Source organism: Carcharodon carcharias, chromosome 14, assembly GCF_017639515.1.
Source record: "Carcharodon carcharias isolate sCarCar2 chromosome 14, sCarCar2.pri, whole genome shotgun sequence".
Lineage (NCBI taxonomy): Eukaryota > Metazoa > Chordata > Chondrichthyes > Lamniformes > Lamnidae > Carcharodon > Carcharodon carcharias.
This window is the reverse complement of record NC_054480.1, coordinates 43,398,811-43,418,043: the sequence shown is the minus strand read 5'-3', so window position 1 is coordinate 43,418,043 and position 19,233 is coordinate 43,398,811.

Genomic DNA, 19,233 nt, shown 5'->3' with positions numbered 1-19,233 from the left:
CTTTACTTTTGTCCTTTCATTATTTTTGTAGCGTATAACCTTATTTGCTAATTTACTCTTAGAATTGTACTCTCTGTCTCTTCCTGTCACAGTCATTTCCCGTATTGCCAGGAAGATATAATAATTTCCATAATGTTATTGGAATTTATTGTAAAATAGAGTAATAGTTGGATGTGTCTAAGAGCAGAATTTTACCCTTACAATGCTGGATCAGCAGGAGCGGGCAGGGGTTGTCGGGAAGCCAACCACCGCCCACGATTGGCAGCGCTCCGTGATTTTATGCAGGCAAGCCAATTAAGACCCGCCCAGCGTGATACGCAGCCTGGGAATGAGTGTGAAAGGGTGGGCGGGGGCATGAAGTCCACCGGGTCCAATAGTGTCCCGGCGGCCGATTCAAATGCAGCCTCGGCAGCCCCGGGAAGGCTGCCCCAAAGCACGTGCAAGTGTTATGAATGGAAACCGTAGTGGGCAGGTGGGAGGATAGGCAGTCAGCCCCACGTTTTTTAGATGAGTATCTCGGTAGAGGTGGCAGTGAGGAGAGAAACCTTTGTCCACAGGGACGGGAGGAGGAGGCACCCGCACCTCAACAGAAAGGCCTTGGGAGGAGATGGTATCCAGGGTCAGCAGCCTCGATGTGGTGAGGCGCACGTGGGAGCAGTGCCAGAAGCATTTCAACGATCTGCTGCGATTGGGAAGGGTGTTGACATGGGTCACTTAGCTCAGCAGTTTAGGAGCTGCCCATCCCCCCCCATGGACCGCAGAGATGTTAGAGTGTGAGCACCAAATGTCAATGAGGCAGGAGCTGACCAACCCTGGTTGCTTGGACTGTGTGCCTTGCAGCTCCAGGGCCATGAATTGGCTGAGCCCTGTGAGGTATTCCTCAGGTGGAATTTGGCCAGACTGCAATGGCAATGCAGGTGGAGGGTGGACTAATCAATGCTCCTCTGCCCTTTCAGGAGAAAACATCCCATAACAATTCTGAGAGGTCGCAGACTGGCGGGGGACCCCCGCACCACCTCATCCTCTCGCGATATGAGCAGGAGGCCCTGGAGCTGGAGAGGCACCATGCACCACGGTCAAGGGCCGTGGTGAGATTGGGGTGCCAGAGGAAGGTAAGAGTGCAGTGCACTGAGGTGAGAATGTCAGTTATTGCTACCATTCCATTGTAGTCTCTATATTGGTGTGAGCCTGGAACCTGGAACCCCCATTCATAATCAAAAGACGAGAGCACCATGAAGCAAATCTATCTCATCAGGGTGGCAGGCATGCTCCAGCAACTGTTCATTATGAAGACCCTGAAGGCCTACCCCTGACACTTGAGGACCACCATGCTCACCATGCATCCTCTGTGTCAAGCAGGCACCAGTGCAGATACCAGCACCTCGGTGGGAATAAGATCGGTGTCTAGTATGTTAGTGCACATTGGTGAGTGCACTTCACACTTGTTTGAGGTGCAGGCAGAGGCAGAAAGTGTCCAGGGCAGCGGCAGTTGAAGAACTACTGAGGACCAGGAACATGCTCAGTTGGTGGCTGATGATGTGCCTCTGAAGTCATCCCCGAGGCGGAAGATGCTGGAAGTCCAGCAGGGTGTGCAGGAGGATCTGGCGGAGATACAAGAGGGAATGCGTGCCAGAGTGTCCGTTGTGGAGGGGTCCCTGCAGAGCATAAACATTGCTTTGACCCTCATGGTTGAGCGCAATGCCTGCTTCATGTAGAGAGTGGCAACTCTCATGGAGAGGCTCCTCCAGGGACTCAATTAAGGGTTCCTGGGGATGTACTCGGACCTGCAAACCTTCACACCGGCAATGACCTCAGCTGTTTAGTGTCAGTGTGGGAGATGGATTGGGCACTCAGTATCACAGCTTAGTGCCTATCCATCAATGGTGAGTAGGGTGTTCCAAAGCGACCTGACGTTGGTGCGTGAGCTGCCTGTTGTCTCTGCGGGCTCATGTCAGGGTGCTCCAGTTGATGGCAGCAGCTCATCCCCACCTCTACCGGTGACTGTTGGACTTGATGTGGTTGCGGTGACTGGGGAGATGCCAGCCAGTGGCACTGGCCGCTCTCTCCCAGGCGGGGCCAGCACGAACTCCACTAGCCAGAGAACGCCCGCCAGGGTCATCAAAGCCAACAGGACAGCAGAGTGAGCAGGCTGTCTCCAATTGCCGGTACCACTGAGGGGGGAGCACCTAGACGTAGCACCCGCAAATGTATATGTAAAGCACCTTAAGCACAAGACGACCTTACCACGAGTGCTTAAGTCCAAAGACATAGTTAAACAATGCGTATTTGCATTCAAAGAAGAAACTATGCATAAAGGAGAGAAGGCGGTTTGTAAGGAAAGGCAGTTTTAAGATCTTACAAGTCTGAAAAGCCTTCAGCATCTATGCCTCAGGCTGCTGTCTTCAAAGGACAGAAGTTAAGAAAACTCATGTTGAATTCAACTTGTTCAGGGTATTATATTTCTTTGCCTGGGTCTTTTAAAATCTATGGGCTGAATTTTCCCCCATCAGGGGTGGGTTGTGCGGGGGTGGGTGGGACCGAGCGTGAACCCGATTGGTGCCCCCAATCGGATGCGCGCTGCCATTCTACACGGAGGTGCCTCAGGGAAATAAGTTTAAGTTCTGGAAAATTTAATAAAGGTGAAAAAAATTTTTAAGAACATGTCTCCCCATGTGAAACTGTCACATGAGCTGGGACATGCCCATTAATTTTTTTCAAAATGTTAAATTTAATTAACAAACCCTTCATGAAACCTCATCCCACCCGTGGATGAGGTCCCATGAAAAATGCGAAGACCACCTGGACTCTTTGCCTGTCCGTCAACCTTAAGATTGGATGGGCAGCTCATTTAATTGTTAAAATTAGTTGTTAATAGGCCTTAATAGGCATTTGACAGTTTGGCAGGCGTGCAGCCGACTTGCTGCGTGCCCACCAAACTGAAAATCTAAGTGACGCGCAGTGACATCGGGATGCCCGCCTGATGTCACCACGCATCGTTTTATGCATCGGCAAGTGGGGTCCGCCCCCAGGTGCTGACAGGAAAATTCTTCCATATGTGTCTTACTGTTACCTTAACCAAAGTGTAACTTTGAGTTAGATTGATTAGGGGATTTATAAGCTCTCATAGTAGTAATTTGTAGATCTATGTATTTATTTAAAAATCATTTCTCTTATTAATAAATGTTAATCTATCTTTGTAAAAACCTATAAGACTTGGTGGTCTTACTACAACTGAATTCAAGCCATGCATCTCAAAATTTATGCAAACTGCAAAGCAAGTTGTGGCAGTTGTTTCAAGTTTCCCTCTGGGATTTGAGCTACTCAGCATCTACCATTGGCTGTATCATAACAAAAATTGGGGGCTCTTTGCAGGATATATTTGAAATTCCTTGATTGGGTTAGAGTTGGTGAATGTCAAGGTTATGAGTATGAGAAGCACTTTGAATTCAGGAGTTGGTGAGAGGTTTTCTTCTGAAGCGGTGAGACTGTGGTATGGCTTTGGCAGTAGCTCAGACTTGTCTGGGAGTTGAAGTTATAACTTTGGCTGGTTTACAAAAGGTAACTAAAGTTAAGTTACTGGAATTGGTAAATAAATTACAATTGGGGCTACCTGCAGGGGCTAAGAAAGCAGATATAATTGAAGGTATAGCACAGCATTTGAAGTTGGAAGTGATATTTGACACTAGTGAGTCATAGCTGGAAATAGCGAGACTTCAGTTAGAAATGAAGAGGCTTGAATTTGAACAAGCAAAGGAAATGAAAATACTTGAGCTAGAGGCAGAAGAAAAAGAAAAAGGAAGAGCATTTCAAAGGGAACAAACAGAAAGGCAGAAGAGAGAATGAAAACAAGAAAGGGAATAGAAATGGTGAAGTTAGAAAAGGAGGAAAGAGAAAGAAAGGGAGAGAGAGAAAAAAAGAGTTGCAGCTTAAAATGCAGGCAGTTAAGAAAGAGATACCAGTAGGTGAGGAAGGACATTTCCAAACCAGAACCCAATGGGGAGAGCTCTTCCAAAGTTTAAGGAAAGAGATGTGGAGGCATTCTTTATTTCATCTGGGAAGATAGCTAAACAGATGAATTGGCCACAGGAAAACTGGACATTGTTGTTACAATCCAGGTTGGTGGGTAGAGCACATGAGGTTTATGCTTCACTGTCAAAAGAAATGTTGGTGAATTATGATGTGGTAAAATAAAAGGCTATTTTGTATGCATATGAGTTGGTTCCTGAGGCATACAGGCAGAAATTTAGGAATATGAAAAAACAACCTGGGAAAATCTATATTGAGTTTGAGAGAGTAAAACAAAATAATTTTGACCGGTAGATACAGACATTAAAAATAGAGACAACATATGCAGCTCTTAGAGAAGTAATTCTTTTGGAAGAATTTAAAGATTCAATTCCTTCAATCGTGAGAATTCATGTGAAGGAACAGAGAGTTGAACCTGTAAGACAAGCAGCAGAGATAACTGATGATTGAGTTAGTTCAAAGAGCTAAACCTTTTTCTTGTCACCCTTTTAAGTTAGAAAAGGATAGAAAGTAGGAAGGTGAAAGGAAGGTGGGTAGTCAGGGAAGAGAAAGAGTAGGTGGAAATTCCCAGAATAAAAAGGAAGATGCAGAGTGTAGAAGTGACATTTGAAAATTGAGATGTTTTCATTGTAATAAAGTTGGACGCACAAAGTCAGTGTGCTGGCAATTGCAGGGAAAATCTGTTGGAATTATAGGTGTGCAGAAAAGTACTGGAAGTAAAAGTACTGTGGGCTCTGAGGTTCAGATACAGGAGAAACTAGTGGTTTCTGCACAGGTAGAACAGGGAGAATCAGTGATAGGAAAAGAAGTGGGAATGTATTCACAAAATACCCAAGAGAATTCTGAGGAGCAGGTTGCATAAATGTTCAGAGGTTTTGTATATGAAGGGAAAGTCTTTCCCTGTGTACAGGGTGGAGTAGGTAAAGATATTAAAATTTTATGAGACACAGGGGCTAGGCAATCCTTAATGTTGTAGGATAGTAACATTTGTTATTCAGAGGGAGTATTGCAGGAGCAGGTGATAGTAAGTAGGGTTCATAGAGAAGCTAAACCTATTTCATTGTGGAAGGTAAATTTAAAGAATAAGTGGAAAACAGGTGAGGTGATTGTTGGAGTAGTGGAAAAATTGCCCATTGCAGGGGTTCAATTTATTCTGGGTAATGATGGATCACAAATGTGAAGGTGCCTATGGTAGTTGAGCAGCCTGTAGAGGTGTCTTCAACAGAAGTGTTGCAGAGAGAGCATCCTGGATTGTTTTCAGATTGTGTGATAACAAGATCACAGGCTTATACATTGAAAAAAGAAAAAAACAAGAACAGGAAGTTCAAAGGCAGGGAGAAGGTGTAGAAATCCAATTAGCTGACACTGTGTTTGCTAACATTGAGGAGAATTTTCTCTCCGTCGAGCAGGCTGGTCGGGAGAGGGCGCAGGCCAGCACAGAGCCTATCGCCACCCGCGATGGGCTGCATGCAGCCATTTTGCGTGGGCAGGACAATTAAGGCCCACCCAACGTGATGTGCGCCCAGAAGCGCTCAGCGTTATCTGTGCAGGCGGTGGGGGGAGGGGGAGAGTCGGGGCCTGTGCTCTTTCGCGCAATTCATGCGGAAGAGCAAAGAAATCTCCGAGGCATGGCGCTGCTTCAGGGAGATTAATTTTATAATGTGAATTTTAAATAAAGAAGCTAAAAAATCATTTTGTATATACACAGCATAACATGAGCCAGGACATGTTTTTCAAATGTTCCAGAAATATTTATTAATGTTATAAACCCTTCATGAAACCTCATCTCACCCGTAGATGAGGTTTCATGAAAAATGCGAAGGCTGCTTGGGCTCTTCACCTGCCCGCCAACCTTAAGGTTGGATGGGCAACCCTGTCAATATCTTTAATTGGTTTATTAATGGCTTTACAGCCTTTGACAGTTTGGCAAGCGTGCAGCCAACTCCGATGCGCACCCTCCGATCGGAAGATTTGAATGACACGTGGTGACGTCGGGACGCACGCCCGCCCCCACATGCCGAACAGAAATTTCTCCCCATTGTTCAGGAAGAAAGACTGGAAAACAATTCAGCTGAAGCATTTAACTCAAGGCAATTGGTGGAGTTGCAGAAAAAGGATTTACAAATGCAACATTTATATCAAACAGCTTACTCAGAAACAGAGGCAAAATGTATTCCAGAATGTTATTACCTGAGGAGAGTGCAAGTGGGGGCTCCCAGGACACGCAGTGAGCAGCACCTTGAGGAGAATGTGAGAGGAAGAACCTGGGGCAGGCAGTCAGCAGCACCTAGAGGAGAGTGCGAGAGGAAGACCCTGGGAGAGGCTGTCAGCAGCACCTAGAGGAGAGTGCGAAAAGAAGACCTGTTTCTACCTGTCAGAGCTTAAGTGTGGTGTCAAAGGACAGCAGGTAGGTGATTGGTGGATATTTCATCTGTGTCTCTTTTGATTGACCAAGTGGTTTAAATCAGGAGACGTTATTACAGCTGAAGAGTATAGTTAAGAAATTCACTTATAAAATATTTAACATCCAAATTAATTAAATGGAATAGAGATGGCTGGGCAGGCAATGGTTTGCAGCTATATTGTGTGGGGTCTGGTGGATGCCGGTGCAAGCCACGGTGACCACATCTGCAGCGAGTGTTGGCTGCTCGAGGAACTTCGGCTCAGAGTTGATGAGCTGGAGTCTGAGCTGCAGACACATCATGGACACTGTTTCAGGAGACAGTCACACCCCTTAGATTAATTACATCAAATTTGGATTGTGGTCAGGGACAGGAGGGTGTGACTCTGAGTGAGGCAGGTATGGGGTCCAAAATTTAGCTTTGGAGGAGCTTCAGCCAGTCCCTTTGTCCAATAGGTCCAAAGGTTCTTGCTCCCGGTGTGGACGAGAGCACTCACTGCAGGGAGGATGAGCGAACTGACCACAGCACTGTGGTACAGAACACCATTCAAGTGGGGGGAAAATAGAGAAATGTAGTAGTAATAGGGGATTGCATAGTTAGGGGGATAGATACTGTTCTCTGCAGCAAAAACAGAGAGTCCCAAAGGCTGTGTTGCTTGCCTGGTGCCAAGATTAAGACACTTCTTCTGGGTTGGAGAGGAACTTGGAGTGGGACGGGAAGGATCTAGTTGTCGTAGTTAACGTAGGTACCAACGATATAGGTAGGGCTAGGAAAGAGGTTCTGCTGAGGGACCATGGGCAGCCAGGGACTACATTAAAAAGTAGAACCACAAAGGTAATAATCTCCGGATTACTACCTGAGCCACATGACGTAGGGTAAATCAGATTAGAGAGGTAAATTCATGGCTCAAAGATGGGCAAAATGGATGGGAGAAATGGGTTCCGATTCATGGGGCTCTGGCACCAGTATTGGGGAAGGAGAGAGCTGTTCCGTTGGAACGGGCTTCATTTAAACCTTGCTGGTACCTGTGTCCTGGCAAATCGTATAATTAGAGTTGTAGATAGGACATTAAACTAATTAGTTGTGGGGGAAGGGTTCAATTGAAGGGAAGTTTAAAAAATCAAAAAGAAATGAGAGAGCAGATGTGCAGGGTAGTGAAGAGGCGAATGATAATCAAAGTGTGACAGGAAGAGGCAGAAAAAAAGCAGAAGAGTGCAGCAGAAATCAGAACCCAAATGAGCAATAATGGTAAAAAGTCAAAGCTTAAGGCTCTTTATCTGAATGCACGCAGCATTTGTAACAAGATAGATGAGTTGACAGCACAAATGTAAATAAATGAATATGACTTAATAGCTAATACAGAGACATGGTTGCAGGGTGACTAAGACTAAGAACTCAATTTTCAAGGATATTCAATGTTCCGGAAAAATAGGCAGTAAGGAAAAGGAGGTGGGGTAGCTTTGTTAATAAAAGAAGGTACGAGTGCGGTGGTGAGTAGTGATATTGGTGCAATAGATTGTGATGTGGAATCAGTTTGGGTGGAAATAAGGAATAGCAAGGGGAAGAAGCCATGGGTGGTAGTCATCTATAGGCCCCAGAAGAGCTGCCTCACTGTAGGACAAAGTATAAGTCGAGAAATAATGGAGGTGTGTTAGGAGGGTGCTACAATTGTCATGGGTGATTTTAATCTGCATATTGACTGGACAAATCAGATTGGCAGGGGTAACATGAAAGACGAATTTGTAAAGTGCATCAGGGATTGTTTCTTAGAGCAATATATTGCAGAAACTACCCGGGAACAGGCTATTTAGATCTAGTAATGAGGTGGGATTAATAAAAGATATCATAGTTAAGGATCCTCTAGGGGGTAGCGATCACAACATAGTAGAATTTCAAATTTAGTTTGAGAGTGAGCAACCCGGGTCTCAAACCAGTGTCCTCAACTTAAATAAGGGAAAATTACAGAGGTACGAAGAAAGAGTTGTCTAAAGTGGGCTGGGAAAATAGACTATGGGAAAGGTCAGTAAATGAGCAGTAGCAGACATTTAAGCAAATTTTTCATAATGCTCAGCTAAAATTTATCCTGGTCAAAAAGAAGGATTCGGTGAGAAGGATGAACTGCCTGTGGTTAACAAAGGTGGTTAAGGAAATTATCCAATCAAAAACTAAGGCATACAAAGCAGCAAAAACTAATGGTGGGCCAAAGGATTGGGAATTTTTTAGGAACCAGCAGCGGATGACTAAAAAGCTAATAAAGAAGGAGAAAATTGATTATGAAAGTAAATTGGCAAAAAATATAAAAACAAACAGGAAAAGCTTCTATGGCTATATAAAAAGAGAGTGGCTAAAGTGAGCGTGAGACTCTTGGTGGACAATACTGGAGAATTGATAACAGGAAACAGGGAAATGGCAGAGAATTTAAACCAATATTTTGCATCAGTCTTCATGGCGGAGGACACTATAAACGGCCCAAAGCTATCAGAAAAGCAAGGAGCTAACAGGAGGAAAGATCTTATAAGTCTCTATCATGAGAGACAAAGTATTTGACAAACTAATGGGACTAAAAGCAGACAAGTCACCAGGACCTGATGGCCTGCATCCAAGGGTTTTAAAGGAAGTGGCTGCTAAGATAGTGGAGGCATTTGTAGAAATATTCCAGAACTCACTGGATTCCGGGAGGATCCCAGCAGATTGGAAAACAGCTAATGTGATGGACCTGTTCAAGAAGGGAAGGAGACAAAAACTATAGGCCAGTCAGCTGAACATCTATAATTAGGAAAATGCTAGAGTCCATTATTAAGGAAGAAATAGCAGGACATTTAGAAAAACTGAACACAATCAAACAAATCATAGTTTTATGAAAGGGAAATTATGTTTGACAAATTTGCTACAGTTCTTTGAGGATATAACAAGCAGAGTTGATAAAGGGGAACCGGTAGATGTAATATATTTGGATTTCCAGAAGGCATTCAATAAGGTGCCGCATAAAAGGTTATTGCACAAGATAGGAGCTCACAGTATTGTGGTAATGTATTAGCATGGATTGAGGATTGGTTAACACACAGAAGAAAGAGAGTTGTGATTAATGGGTCTTTTTTCAGGTTGGAAAGACGTAACAAGTGGAGTGCCACAAGGATCAGTCCTAGTGCCTCAATTATTTACTATCTATAGTAATGACTTGGAGGAGAGGGCAGAGTGTAATGTATCAAAATTTGCTGATGATATGTAAATAGGTGGGAGGGCATGTTGTGATGAGGACATAAGCAATCTGTAAGGGCATATAGATAGGTTGAGTGTGTCGGCAAAAACATGGCAGATGGAGTTTAGTGTAAGAAAGTGTGAGGTCATATACTTTGGTAGGAAGACTCAAAAGGTAGACTACTATTTAAATGGGGAGAGACTCCAAAAAAGTGCAGTACAGAGGGATCTGGGCGTTCTTGTGCGTGAAACACAGAAAGTTAGCATGCAGATGCAGCAAGTAATTAAGGAGGCAAATGGAATTTTGGTCTGTATTGCCTAGGGGATTAGAGTTTAAAAATAGGGAAGTCTTGTTACAACTGTGCACTATGTTGGTGAGGCCGTACCTGGAATACTGTGTACAGTTTTGGTCCCCGTATTTAAGAGAGGATATACTGGCATTAGAAGCAGTTCAAAAGGGATTCACTAGGCTGATTCCTGCGATGAAAGGATTGACTTATCAAGAACGGCTAAACAGGTTAAGCCTTTATTCATAGAGTTTAGAAGAATGAGGGGTGATCTTATTGAAACGTACAAGATTCTGAGGGGGCTTGACAGGGTAGATGTTGGGAAGATGTTTCCAGTAGTGGGGGATTCTTGAACTAGGGGACATAGTTACAGAATAAGGGGACACTCATTTAAAACTGAAATGCAAAGGAATTTCTTCTCTCAGAGGGTAGTGAATGTCTGGAATTCTCTACCCCACGGAGTTGTGGAGGCTAGATTACTGAATGTATTTAAAGAGGAGTTGGGTAGATTTTTGAAATATTGGGGAACTAAGAGCTATGAGGAGCTGGCACGAAAGAGGTATTAAGGCCTAGGGCAGATCAACCATGATCTTATTGAATGGTGGGGTAGGCTTGAGGGGCTGAATGGCCTACTGCTGCTCCTATTTCTTATGTTCTTAAGGGTAATGTTTTAATGAGAAAATGGAGGCCTTATCATGTTTCAGCAAATTAAAGCTAGAGGTTGGTACATGAGATTGTAATACCATTCGGGTATAGAAATGAAACTCTGAGGATAGTTCATGAAAATCCAATGCTGGGACATTTAGGAATTAGAAAGACACAGGCAAAGATTCAAGAACATTGTTTTTGGCCTGAATTGCATTGGGATGTAGTCAAATTCTGTAGAACATGTCACACATGTCAGGTGATAGGTAAATAACAAGCAGTGATTAAGTCAGCACCTTTAATTCCAATTGCAGCATTTGAAGACCCTTTACTAGGGTCCCTCAGATGAAAAGTGGAAATTAGTACTTACTGACAATAATTGCTTCAGATTTCCTGAAGCAATGCCTTTGAGAAACATTACAACAAAGAAGATTGTGGAAGGGTTAACTAAATTTTTTACAAGTTATGGTTTACCAAAGGAAATACAATCAGGTAAGGGTTCAAATTTTGTGTCACAGCTGTTTACGGAAATAATGAACAGTTTGGGGATAAAACAATTTAAGTCAACAGCTGATCACCCTGAGTCACAAGGAGCTTTGGAAAGATGGCATCAATCTCTAAAAACTATGATGAGAGCGTACAGTCAGGATTATCCACAAGATTTGAATAGAAGAATTCAATTCTTTCTATTTGCTATCAGGGATGCTGTTAATGTTTCGAATAGTTTTAGTCCTTTCAAGCTAGTCTTTGGTCATGAGGTAAGGGGACTACTGAAATTGATTCATGAGAAATTGGTGGATCAAAATTCAGAAACTATTCTCCTGGATTATATATCAAACTTCAGAGAGAGATTGGACAGAGCATATGAGTTGGCTAGAGAACATTTAAAGATATCACAGCAAGTGATGAAAGTGGAAGCAGATGGGAAAGCTACAGCTTGGAATTTTGTAGCTGGAGAGAAAATGCTAGTTTTGTTACCAGCACTGGGTGACTCATTAAATGCAAGGTTTAGTGGGCCTTAGAGGATTGAAAATAAACTGAATGAAGTAAATTATTTAATAAATACTCCAGATAAAAGAAAGAAGCAGAGGTTTTGTCTGTAAATATGCTTAAAAAGTACTTTGATAGGGAAGAGGACCAAAAGGAGATGTTAGTGGTAGTAGATAATGAGGAAGAAGTAGAAATACAGGATTCTCAAATTTATTTTCCTCTAATCAAATTGGATAATGAGGGGGTACTTGAAAATTTAAATGTAATGTTGAGTTACCTTCCAGACAAGTGTCAAAGTAATTTTGAAAAGCTAATGCAATGCTAAAGCTAGTTGTGGAAATAAATTGGGAAAGACTGATTTAGCTATACATTATGTGTCTGTGGAAGTTTCATCTTCAGTAAGGCAACATTCTTTCTCGATTAAATCTGGCAAAGTTATCAATAGTACAAAAAGAAATTTACTTTATGCTTCAAAATTATATCATTGCAGGAACTGGAGTTTGCCTATTGTAACTCTTTCGAGTACAAACACGTTTCCATCTGTTTCGGATGAAGTTACATTGTTTCATAGTTTGCCATTGTGAGATTTGAACTCTTGATCTTGGGGTTACAAGCCCAGTACCATAACCACTTGGCTATTTAGGCCAAGCAGTTTGCCTATTGTACTGGTACCGAAACCAGATGGAACACAAAGACTGTTTGTGGATTATTGAAAGGTGAATACAGTGACAAAAGTGGATTCATATCCTATACTAAGGAAGATTGTATTGAGAAAGTGGGACAATTGAAATTTATCACAAAGATTGACCTGCTAAAAGGTAAGTACCATTATTGGAGCGAGCAAAGGAGATACCAGCTCTTGTGATGCCAAATGGACTATATTAGTTAAAGGTCATGCCATTTGGTGTGAAGAATGCACCTGTGACATTACAAAGACCGACGAGCAAAGTAATTGCAGGTCTGAGCAATTGTGCTGTTTATATTGATGACTTGATAGTTTTCAGTCCTGCACAGATGGAGCCTTTACAATGTTTGGAAGAATTATTTACTTGATTACAGGAAGCTTACTTGGTGATGAACGTGGCTAAAAGTGAATCTGCAAAAGCACAAGTTATGTATCTATGCCATACCATTGGACATGGTAAGGTGGCTCCGAGAGGTTCAAAAGTCAAGACTATTGTGGATTTCCCAGTGCCTACAACAGAAAGAGAAGCTTTGAGATTTCTGGGCACGAGTGGGTTTTATCAGAAATTTATGCCAAGTTTTAGCAGTGTGGTTGGTCCACTGACTGAACTATTAAAAAGAACAAGAAGTTTCAATGGACACAGGAGCGTCAGAAGAAATTTGATAATTTGAAAACTGTATTAACTACAACACCAGTTTTGACAGTACCCAATTATGCCAAGCAATTTAAGTTGGCCATTGATGCAAGTGATTTAGGCATTGGGGCCGTACTGTTACAAGAAGGTGAAACTGGAATTAAAAAAACTGATAGGGCATTTTTCACGAAAGTTGAACGCAGAACATAGAAGATCGCAAAGGAGACTTTGGATTTGGTGTTAGCATTGCAGCATTTTGCAATTTATAAGGCAACAATTCATCAGAAACAATTGTTTATACAGACCACAGTCCTTTGGACAAATTTTGAGACAGAAGTGCAAGGCTATTCAGGTGGAATTTATTACTGCAACCATTTAATTTACAGATTATACATATCACTGGACGAGAAAATCTAATTGCAGATGATTTACCAAGATTTTGAATTCAGCTTCTTCAGGGTACTATGTTTCTTTGCCTGGGTCTTTTAAAATCTATGTGTCTTACTGTTGCCTTAACAAAAGTGTAACTGGGAGTTAGATTGATTAAGGGATTTAGAAGTTCTCATAGCAATAATATGTAGATCTATGTGTGCATTTAAAAATAAATAATTATTTATTAATAAATGCTAATCTAGTTTTGTAAAACCTATAAGACTTGGTGGTCTTATTGCTATTGAGTTCAAGGCACACATCTCAAAATATTTGCAAACTGCAAAACAAGTTGTGGCAGTTGTTTCAAATTTCCCTTGGGGATTTGAACAACTCAGCATTTATCACCAGCTATTTCATAACAAACACCTTTCTCTCTTGCCTTGCTCTCTACTCTTTGGTTTACCATATCTTCCCAAATTTAATCCCTTTCCCCCTCTATTCAGGTTAAAACCCTCTCTACTTCCCTAGTTATGGGGCTTGCAAGGGCACCAGCCCCAGCACGGTTCAGGTGTAGACCCTCCCAATGATACAGATCCCAATTTCCCCAATACTGGTGCCAGTGCCCCAGAAACCAGAACCCACTTCTCCCACTCTGAACCACACATTAATTTCTCTAATCCAATTTGTCCTCTGCCAATTTGCATGTGGCTCAAGTAATAATTCAGAAATTATTACTTTGAGGTTCTGCTCCTTAATTTGGCGCCTAGCTCTGACCATGCAGAGCCTCCTTCCTCATCCTGCCTATGTCATTGGTACCTATATGGACCATGGTCACTGGATCCTCACCCTCCCATTGCAAGTTCCTCTCCAGCCCTGAAGAGATGTCCCAAACCCTGGCACCGGACAGGAAACAAAGCCCTCTGGACTCTTGCTCTTTACTACAGAGAATAGCATCAATCCCCGTCACTATACTATGTTTTTGCTCCTCCCACTTGGATGGCTTTCTGTGCCACTGTATCATGGTCAATTTGTTCATCCACCCTGCAGCCCCCACTCTCATCCAACAAGCTGAGAGAACTTTAGACCTATTGGACAATTGCAGAGGCTCACTCTCCTGCCCTCTGGGTCCCCTTACCCTCACTTGCAGTCACACCCTCCTGTTCCTAGCTACTGTCCAAATCAGAGGACACTATCCTAAGTGGTGTGACTACATTCTGGTATAAAGCATCCAAGTAACCTTCCCCCTCCCTGATGTATCGCAGAGTCTGCAGCTCAGTCTCCTGCTCACTGACCCTGAGCTGAAGCTCCTCAAGCTGCAAACACTTTCTGCAGATGTGTTTGCCCTGGATCATAATGTTATCCAGGAGCTCCACATGCTGCAGCCTTGACAACATCACCTGTCCTGCCATCTTTAATGCATTCTAAATAATTACTTAATTATATTAATCACTTATCTATGTTGCTTTCTTATATATTTTATTAACTTTAGCACCAGTTTGTGTACTATTTTAAGGGGATCGAATAGAACTTCACCACTTTGAGATACTCACAAAACAACTAACTGTTTTAACTCTGTTTTAGAGCAAGAACCAATTTCTATGGGGTGAGAAAGATAAAGGGAACAAACACGTCCTTCTCCCCGCTTCACCGAATGCCCCTCTCACCAAACTCCAAGTCTTCGCTCAGTTAGCTCAGCTGCATCCCATTTGCCAAGGCTGCATTAAAGAACCCTGAAGTTATAATAAACTGAACTGGGGCTACAGTAACGAGATTCAACCAGTAGTTAATTAACTACTCAGCTATAGCTAAGAGTGAGCTTGGCCTAAATAGCCAAGTGGTTATGGTACTGGGTTTGTAACCCCCAGATCAAGAGTTCAAATCTCACAATGGCAAACTATGAAACAATGTAACTTCATCTGAAACAGATGGAAACAGGTTTGTACTCGAATGAGTTACAATTTCTTAACTTTCCTAGCCCTGCCGTTACTTCTTGGTGCTCCCCAGACATTCACAGCGGAGACGGAGGCAGCCTGCTGACTGCTATTCCCTGTCTATGATGACCTTGGCGGGCATCCTCTGGACAGCTGAGACTTGGTGGGCCCTGGCCTGTTTTCAGGCTCCTGCTGTGTTGCAGTGGCACCCTCCTTGGCGTGTGGAGTTGGAGCTGTGGGGGTCACAGGAAGAGGGGATTCGGATGAGCCAGGCACTCCCGGAGTCACCTGGGTGGATGGCCCTGGGGGGGAGCACCTGCTGATCCTCCTCCTTATGGGTACTCGAGGGCCCCTGCCAGTCTCCTTGAGGAGAAGGGATGTGTGGTAATCTGAGGTGCAATATACCTTTAAGAGAGTGTGAGCAGATTGACCACGTAACTGTAGGATTCAATAGTTGTGTAGTGTGGATTACAAAGTTAACGTTAGTCTAGAGTTGGGTCTGGTTGGAAAAGTACACATCATGTTAGTACTCTGTTGTCTACGTAATCAAGAGTTCAAATCTCACAATGGGAAACAATGTAACTTCATCTGAAACAGATGGAAACAGGTTTACTCAAAAGAGTATCAAGAGTTCAAATCTCACAATGGCAAACTATGAATCAAGAGTTCAAATCTCACAATAGCAAACTATCAAGAGTTCAAATCTCACAATGGCAAACTATGAAACAATGTAATTTCATCTGAAACAGATAGAAACAGGTTTGTACTCGAAAGAGTTACAGCTAAGAGTGAGTTTACCCTGTCTAAACTGCAAGAAAGAAAGAATTTAGCCTGCTTACACAGTACTTAACACTTACTGCTAATTACAGACTAGATTTGATTTTAAGAGCAAAATTTAAGAACATAATTAACACTTAAAACTCCCCTCTCACCAAACTCCAAAGGAAGAATTTTCCTGTTGACGAGCAGGGGCGGGGCCCACTTGTCGATGGGTAAAATGACACATGGTGATGTCAGGCGGGTGTCCCGATGTCAACGCGTGACATTTAGATTTTCAGTTAGGTGGGCATGCAGCTGACTCGGCTGCGTGCTTGACAAACTGTCAAAGGCCTATTAAGGCCATTTAAAATCTAATTAATTCAATTCAATAAGCTGCCCATCCTTAAGGTTGGCGGGCAGGCAAAAAGCCCAGACAGCCTTCATGTTTTTCATGAAACCTCATCCACGGGCGGGATGAGGTTTCATGAAGTGTTTTAAAATCTATTAAAAATTTATATTCTTATTCTTTGACATGTCCCAGCTCATGTGATAGTGTTACATGAGGGGATATGTTTTAAAAGTGTTGAAAACCTCCGTTTAAAAAACAAATCTCCCTGAGGCACCTCCGTGCATACACGAAAGAGCACAGGGAACCTCTCGAGGAATCCCACCCCTGCCTGCACAGGGAGCGCTCAGCGCTTCCGGGCGGATGTCACACTAGGCGGGCCTTAATTGGCCCATCCATGTAAAATGGCGGCGTGTCCCCGATCAGGGGCGCTGATTGGGTTCGCGCACGCCCTCGCACAACCCCCCCCCCCCACAGTGGGGGTGAGTTTCTGGCCCAAGTCTTCACTCAGTTAGCTCAGCTGCACTCCATTTCAGCAATAAGTTATTAGCAATCAGAAGCATTCATTAACCTCGCAGCCTCTTTCCCACTTTGCAGCCCCTCTCTCCCCTGCTTTTGCAGCCTCTTCTCACAAGATGCAGCATCCTTCTCATTTTTTTCATTGACCCTCATCCCCTTTGAAGGCCCTCTCTCCTTTGCAGCCCCCTCTTCCACTTGCAACCTCCCCTCTCAATTTTACAGCCCCCTCTCCCCCCTTCCCCACCTTTCAGCCCAACATCCCCCACTTTTCAGCCTCCACTTCCCCCCCTTTTCAGTCCCCCTTCCCCCTGTTTTCAGCCTCCCTTTCCCCTGTTTTCAGCCTCCCTTCCCCCCCTTTTCAGCCCCCTCTTCCTCACCCCTTTACAGCCCCCTCCCCCTCCCTTTGCAGCCCCCTCTTCCCCCACCTTTGCAGCCTCCCTTATCTTTTGCAGCCCCTACCACCCAGCCTTGCTTCCCCCTAGGCCTCACTTCTGCTTCATCCTCATCTTCCCCCAACCTCGCCTCCTGTTGACAAAGATTTCCACCTGACCCCGCCTTCCCCTCGCCTCCCTACTTGCCAGCCTCACTTCCCACCTGGCTTCACTGCCCCCACACCTGGCCCGGCAGCCTCTCTTACCACTGCTGCTCCAGCCCCCAGGCTTCACTTACCACTGCCATGAACCTTCTCACTGTTCACAGCTGCTCCTATCAGCAGCAAGCATGGAAGAGAAACAGGCTGTGATTGGAGGAGCAACTCCTTACAGAATCTGTCACTTTCACTTTTATCTGAATGGTCACCCCCACAATTGAATTTTCCTGGGCTTTTGGGGTGCTTTCAAGGGTGAATTCAGCTGCCACCTCCCTGTATTTTGAATGCTGAACCAATCTGCTTGTAAAAAAAAAACTTAAAGCATGGAATACATTCTTGTAAAATTACTTCCAAATGCATAACCTTTTTTATTTCCAGTGCATTTTTCTTTGGAATGGAATAAGCTACATGCGCATCTATGGTCACTCAATTCCAGGAACTGGAAAATTACACAATATACAATATTTTTACTTCTTAACAGTCAAGGTATTAAATGGCTCGATATCCACCCCACCGCAATAATTTTGGGGGAAAAATGCCAATATTGAATGTGTGTCCCCCTCCATACACATTAATTATGCCTATAAGCTTATGCTTACATGTACATTAGAATCAATGGAACCAGTAGGATTCTTAAAAGGCCAGGCAGGACATGGCTTAGCCCAAGAGTCCAATGGGCTACTGCCTTGGAGACATGATTGGTCAAGGCATCTTAGCCAGTCTGGAGGGATGTGACCAGCATGGATGAAATGAGACAAAACTTTCATCATTGGAATGGAAATGCGTTTCTTAAAATAAAGGTGCAGTAGAAAAAGGAGGCATATTTGCACATCCACTAGTGATTTGTGCGCTGAAGCTATGTTAAACAATCTACGCAATGCATGCATAACATGCTGCATTAGCTGGGACTTAGAAAAATCTATTGCATGATACTGTTGATGTCAACTGATGTTTGGAGCTTAGTTAAATTTTGTCGTGATCACTATAACTTAGAGTTTGTTCATGAGGAAAAATCCTATGATCACTTTTGATGGCAGTTGAATGCTTCTGAGCACTTTGAAGGCAATTAAATGATAAATGATTGCAGATGATATTGTTTGACTTGGTATGATTTCATTTGATGTCAGTTGATTGCTATTTGATGACTTGGGATGTGAAATGATGGCTAAATGATCACTTTTGAATGCAGATGATTATAAATGTGTGCATATGACGCCTGCTGAATGCTGTTGACTGCAAAATTATGTAAAACTTATCTGGTAGGGGCTCGAAGAAATATAGGTGACATTGTAAGCAATGTAAATTGAAGCATAAAATTATAGAACAAGTGAATGGGCAAAACTGTGGCAAATAGATTTCAATGTAGGCAACTGTGAGGTCATTCATTTTGGGCCTAAAAAAGGTAGATCAGAGTATGTTCTAAATGGTGTTATAAAGCCATGCTCTATATCAAAAATGACTTAATGTATTTATTGACCTGAAATGATTGGTTGAGTTTTAAAGGACAACAGCATTTCAGTGACTTAAAACAGCAGCTTCTAAGATGGCCAAGCATTAACATTGCTGTATCCTGCAAATTATAAAGCCATTGTAATCGAACTCTCTGGAAAAACTCATTAGAGACAACCATCTTAGAGGAAAGTGAATGGCTCCTCTCCTGAATCATGAACAAAACATCCAGACAATCACCTGTGTATCCAATTCGGTGTGGAACAAGCCATAGGTGCAATCACTTAAACAATGAACCCTGGCTGAGAAGGGAACTCCTCTCGGGCTGAATTTTCTGGTTGGTGAGGGGGGGGGCGCTCCGCGATCGGGTCCATGCTGCTATTTTACGCGGGCGGGCCAAT